This window comes from Tribolium castaneum, chromosome 5 (assembly GCF_031307605.1).
Source record: "Tribolium castaneum strain GA2 chromosome 5, icTriCast1.1, whole genome shotgun sequence".
Classification (NCBI taxonomy): Eukaryota; Metazoa; Arthropoda; class Insecta; order Coleoptera; family Tenebrionidae; genus Tribolium; species Tribolium castaneum.
The window spans coordinates 18,360,693-18,366,979 of NC_087398.1; the positions used below are offsets into that span (position 1 = coordinate 18,360,693).

General features: G+C 29.2%; 1 long non-coding RNA gene across 1 annotated transcript; it reads right to left on the minus strand.

Moving 5' to 3' along the window:
* Window positions 1-200: 200 nt before the first annotated feature.
* LOC135266320 (uncharacterized) lies at window positions 201-1,045 on the minus strand. Its single transcript, XR_010334277.1, has 2 exons — window positions 781-1,045; window positions 201-729 (listed from the first exon to the last, which is right to left on the minus strand). It is a non-coding gene; the product is annotated as an uncharacterized LOC135266320 (long non-coding RNA).
* Between the last annotated feature and the right edge of the window lie 5,242 nt (window positions 1,046-6,287).

The following is a 6,287-nucleotide window of genomic DNA, read 5'->3' on the forward strand; positions in this document are numbered from 1 at the left end:
AGGTCAAACAATCATCGAAAAACAATTTTCTGAATTGCTCTTGGAGAATAATTTGTCACAAATAGTCACTGAACCTACACGATTTAGATCCCAACAACGTCCTTCATTACTTGATTTGTTAATTTTGTCTGACGTTAACCTTGTATCGTCTTTAAACGTTTCGAATCCTGTAGGTACATCTGATCATTCAAAAATCGAAATTGAGTTACAAATTATGATATATTCAGAGCCAAATGCAAGAATTAAAACAACATCAATTGTTGACTACACTCGCATAGACGAAAGTCTCTTGACTTACGACTGGAATGGTTTAGATTCACTAAATGCGGAAGAACAATGGAAACATTTTAAATCGATTTTACAAACTTGCATTACAACAAATTCCAGACTGTTTACAAACCGACTGAGAAAAGATAAACCGTGGATAAATCAACACATGCTTGACAAAATAAAATACAAAGCTAAATTATGGAAAAAATTTAAAAGGAAGCCTACTGAAGATAATTTTTCTGCTTATAAAAGATTTTCTAACCAACTAAAATCTGATTTACAAATAGCCAGGTGTAATTATGAAAATTCTATATTAAATAAACCAAAACTATTTTATTCCCATGTACGTAAATTTATCTCTAGTCGTGTGTCGGTCCCTTTAGTACGAAATGCTTCAGGTCTACTCTGCTCCGATCATACAGAAACTGCAAACACTTTAGCGGACAGTTTTGCTGCTACCTATAATTTAAACATTAATAATAATATACCGTCATTTATGCCTACAAGTACATTTAGTGGGTTGTCTTATATTAATTTTACTCCGGATCTGGTAAAAAGCCAACTCTGTGCCATTAAATTAAATACAGCTCCAGGTCCGGATCAGATACCTCCCAAACTCCTGAGAACTTGTGCTACTTCGTTCTCGGGCCCACTTGCCAAAATGATGACAAAATCATTCTTACAAGGCACTTTGCCCTACGAGTGGTTGCAAGCAACAATCACGCCTTTGTACAAGTCAGGAGATAAACTTGATCCTGCTAACTATAGACCTGTAAGTCTCACGTCGACATGCTGTAAAATTATGGAAAAAGTTATAGTCAAGGAACTATTAACTTACATGAGAAAAAATAATTTAATACCTGAGCATCAGCACGGCTTTTTACCAGGTAGGTCAGTTGTCACAAATTTGCTATTCTGCAAAAATCTATGGACAAAAATGTTAGACACTAACCAACCTGTAGACATAATTTACCTTGATTTTAGTAAAGCCTTTGATAAAGTCCCTCACAATCTCTTGTTAGCAAAACTGGAGTCCTATGGTGTAACAGGAAATTTGCTTGATTGGATCCGAGCGTTTCTATCAATTCGAAACTATTGTGTAAAAGTCTGTGGTAAATTTTCGTACTCTAAACCAGTATTAAGTGGGGTCCCACAGGGATCAGTTCTTGGACCAATTTTATTCTTGTTATATACAGCAGATTTATTGTTTTCACTGGACAGCTATTCAGCATATGCGGATGATATTAAGTTATTTGCTAACCCACTTGTCACGGACTTGCAAGACCAACTTAATTTAATCTTCCAATGGAGCGAGAAGTGGCAAATACCACTAAATATTGCAAAATGCTGTGTACTTCAGTGTGGCCACAACAACCCAAAGTACCTTTACCATATAAATGGCACACTCCTGAGTGTAAAAACCTCAACCAAAGATCTAGGGGTCATTGTAAATGATAAGTTAGGATGGTCAGAGCAATGTCTAGCATCAGTGGGTCGAGCGCGTAAAATGTTTTATTTGCTAAAGCATGTTTTTCCAAATCCTTCAGTCAGTTTTATTTCAAAGGTGTACATCACTTACATAAGGCCGCATTTGGAATTTGCCATTCCAGTCTGGAGACCTTATTTGTTAAAGGATATTGATTTGCTGGAAAGAACTCAGCACCTGGTAACTAGATGGACACACTGTTTAAGACAAGTTTCATATGAACAACGTCTTGAAATACTCAAAATACCAGATCTACGTGCTCGTCAAAACAGGGCAGATGCAATTCAAATTTTTCGGCTTACTCATGGTTTATTTCCTGGAGTAACACGCAATTTCTTGCAAATTCAATATCATGACAGACTTAGAGGTCATTCTTATAAGCTGAAAAAAGAACCATTTAAGACTACCGTTAGAAAGAATTATTTGACAAATCGTGCATTTGATATATGGAATGGCTTGCCTGATAACGTTGTTGCAGCTGTTACTGTTTCTTCCTTCAAGAATCAATATGACACATTACAATAATTAACATTAACCTTTATTAATTAACTAATTTAACTGTAGATTAAAATTGTATTTCATTTTTCATTATTCAATGGTGTTTTATTTAACACGAAACCGTATTTCTTGATATTTTGCTATAAAGGTGTTAACCTCAGCAAAGAATCTATGTTAATAATAATAATAATAATAATAATAATAATAATAATAGAGTTGGATATAAATAATATTTAACAAAAATTTGCTTTAAAATAAAATGCTTGAAAAACCGGAATTAAACTAAATTAATTGTGTCTAACACTTTAGTAGAGGAAAAAGGAGAAGACATAAAAGTCACTAAATGTTTCAGAGACGTCTTTAGTCGTCATATTAATAACAATAACATTAATAATAATAATACTAATAGTACTAAATTTGCTTATATGCAAACGCTTAATTAAGGTAACAGTTTTTTGGTTTCTTGCTTATATCTCGAAAACAGTTACTCCTATCAATTTTTATCTTTTTTTCAAAATTAAAGCTGATAAAATTTCCTACAAAATAGTTATTTGCGTTTTTTTGTAGGACCAACCATAAGCGAGTTATAGAGTTGGATATAAATAATCTTTAACAAAAATTTGCTTTAAAATAAAATGTTTGAAAAACCGAAATTAAACTAAACTAAGACTAACACTTTAGTAGAGGTAAAAGGAGAAGACATAAAAGTCACCAAAGTCTTGAGAGTGGTTTTTAGTCGTCATATTAATAACAATAACATTAATAATAATAATACTAATATTACTAAATTTGCTTATATGCAAGCGCTTAATTAAGGTAACAGTTTTTTGGTTTCTTGCTTATATCTCGAAAACAGTTACTCCTATCAATTTTTAAATTTTTACTAAAATTAAAGCAAGCTGATAAAATTTTGTACAAAATAGTAATTTGCATTTTTCATGTAGGACTAACCATAAGCGAGATATAAGTTTGAAAATAATTAATATTTAAAAAAAAAGTGCTTTAACAGAAAATGTCTTGTGATTTAAAATACACTTAATTTAATGGGTCCAATACTTTACTAGAAGAAAAAGGAGGAGGCATAAAAGTCACTAAAGTCTTCAGAGTCGATTTTAAATGCTGCATTTTTGTCTTTGTCTCAAACATTGAAAACTGAATTACATTTTTGTTCAGTAACAGTTACAGTTTTCTTATTGGTTTTTTGCTTATATCTCGAAAACAGTTACTCCTATAAAAATAAAAATAAATAAAATGTTTGAAAAACCGAAATTAAACTAAATTAATTAAGACTAACACTTTAGTAGAGGAAAAAAGAGAAGACATAAAAGTCACCAAAGTCTTGAGAGTCGTTTTTAGTCATATTAATAACAATAACATTAATAATAATAATACTAATATTACTAAATTTGCTTATATGCAAGCGGTTAATTAAGGTAACAGTTTCTTGCTTATATCTCAAAAACAGTTACTCCTATCAATTGTTATCTTTTTACTAAAATTAAAGCTGATAAAATTTCCTACAAAATAATTATTTGCATTTTTTATGTAGGACTAACCATAAGCGAGATATAAGTTTGAAAATAATTAATATTTAAAAAAAAGTGCTTTAACAGAAAATGTCTTGTGATTTAAAATACACTTAATTTATTGGGTCCAATACTTTATTAGAAGGAAAAGGAGGTGACATAAAAGTCACTGAAGTCTTCAGAGTCGTTTTTAAATGCTGCATTTTCGTCTTCGTCTCAAACATTGAAAACTGAATTACATTTTTGTTAAGTAACTGTAACAGTTTTCACTTTGGTTTTTTGCTTATATCTCAAAAACACCAAAATAGTTATTTACATTTTTCTTGTAGGACCAAGCATAAGCAAGTTATAGAGTTGGATATAAATAATATTAAACAAAAATTTGCTTTAAAATAAAATGTTTGACAAACCGAAATTAAACTAAATTAATTGTGTCTAACACTTTAGTAGAGGAAAAAGGAGGAGACATAAAAGTCATTAAAGTCTTCAGAATCGTCTTTAGTCGTCATATTAATAACAATAACATTAGTAATAACAATACTATTAGTACTAAATTTGCTTATATGCAAGCGCTTAATTAAGGTAACAGTTTTTTTGTTGTTTGCTTATATCTCGAAAACAGTTACTCCTATCAGTTTTTACCTTTTCACCAAAATTAAAGCTGATAAAATTTCCTTCAAAATCGTTATTTGCATTTTTCATGTAGAACTAACCATAAGCAAGATATAAGTTTGAAAATAATTAATAATTAAAAAAAATGTGCTTTAACAGAAAATGTCTTGTGATTTAAAATACACTTAATTTATTGGGTCCAATACTTAATTAGAAGAAAAAGGAGGTGACAGTAAATGCTGCATTTTCGTCTTCGTCTCAAACATTAAATACTGAATTACACTTTGTTTAGTAACTGTTACAGTTTTCACTTTGGTTTTTTGCTTATATCTCGAAAACAGTTACTCCTATCAATTTTTATCTTTCCTTCAAAATTAAAGCTGATAAAATTTTTTACAAAATAGTTTTTTGCATTTTTTTGTAGGACCAACTATAAGCTAGTTATAGAGTTGGATATAAATAATCTTTAACAAAAATTTGATATAAAAATAAAAAAAGATAAAAATTGATAGGAGTAACTGTTTTCGAGATATAAGCAAGAAACCAAAAAACTGTTACCTTAACTAAGCGTTTGCATATAAGCTAATTTAGTACTAATAGTATTATTATTATTAATGTTATTGTTAATAATATGACGACTAAAGACGACTCTGAAACCTTTAGTGACTTTTATGTCTTCTTCTTTTTCCTCTACTAAAGTGTTAGACACAATTAATTTAGTTTAATTTCAGTATTTCAAACATTTTATTTTAAAGCAAATTCTTGTTAAATATTATTTATATCCATCTCTATAACTCGCTTATGCTTGGTCCTACAAGAAAAATGCAAATAACTATTGTGTAGGAAATTTTATCAGCTTTAATTTTAGTAAAAAGATAAAAATTGATAGGAGTAACTGTTTTCGAGATATAAGCAAGAAACCAAAAAACTGTTACCTTAATAAAGCGCTTGCATATAAGCAAATTTAGTACTATTAGTATTATTATTATTAATGTTATTGTTATTAAAATGTCGACTAAAAACGACTCTGAAGACTTTGGTGACTTTTATGTCTTCTCCTTTTTCCTATAGTAAAGTGTTAGACTCAATTAATTTAGTTTAATTTCGGTTTTTCAAACATTTTATTTTAAAGCAAATTTTTGTTGAAGATTATTTATATCCACCTCTATAACTCGCTTATGGTTGGTCTTACAAAAGAAATGCAAACAACTATTTTGTAGGAAATTTTATCAGCTTTAATTTTAGTAAAAAGATAAAAATTTATAGGAGTAACTGTTTTCGAGATATAAGCAAGAAACCAAAACACTGTTATCTTAATTAAGCGTTTGCATATAAGCAAATTTAGTACTATTAGTATTATTATCATTAATGTTATTGTTATTAATATGACGACTAAAGACGACTCTGAAACCTTTAGTGACTTTTATGTCTTTTTCTTTTTCCTCTACTAAAGTGTTAGACACAATTAAATTAGTTTAATTTCAGTTTTTCAAACATTTTATTTTAAAGCAAATTTTTGTTAAATATTATTTATATCCAACTCTATAACTCGCTTATGGTTGGTCCTACAAGAAAAATGCAAATAACGATTTTGTAGGAAATTTTATCAGCTTTAATTTTGAAATAAAAATAAAAATTGATAGGAGTAACAGTTTTCGAGATATAAGCAAAAAACCAATAAGAAAACTGTAACTGTTACTGAACAAAAATGTAATTCAGTTTTCAATGTTTGAGACGAAGACGAAAATGCAGCATTTAAAATCGACTCTGAAGACTTCAGTGACTTTTATGTCACCTCCTTTTTCTTCTAATAAACTATTGGACCCGATAAATTAAGTGTATTTTAAATCCCAAGACATTTTCTGTTAAAACACTTTTTTTTTAAATATTAATTA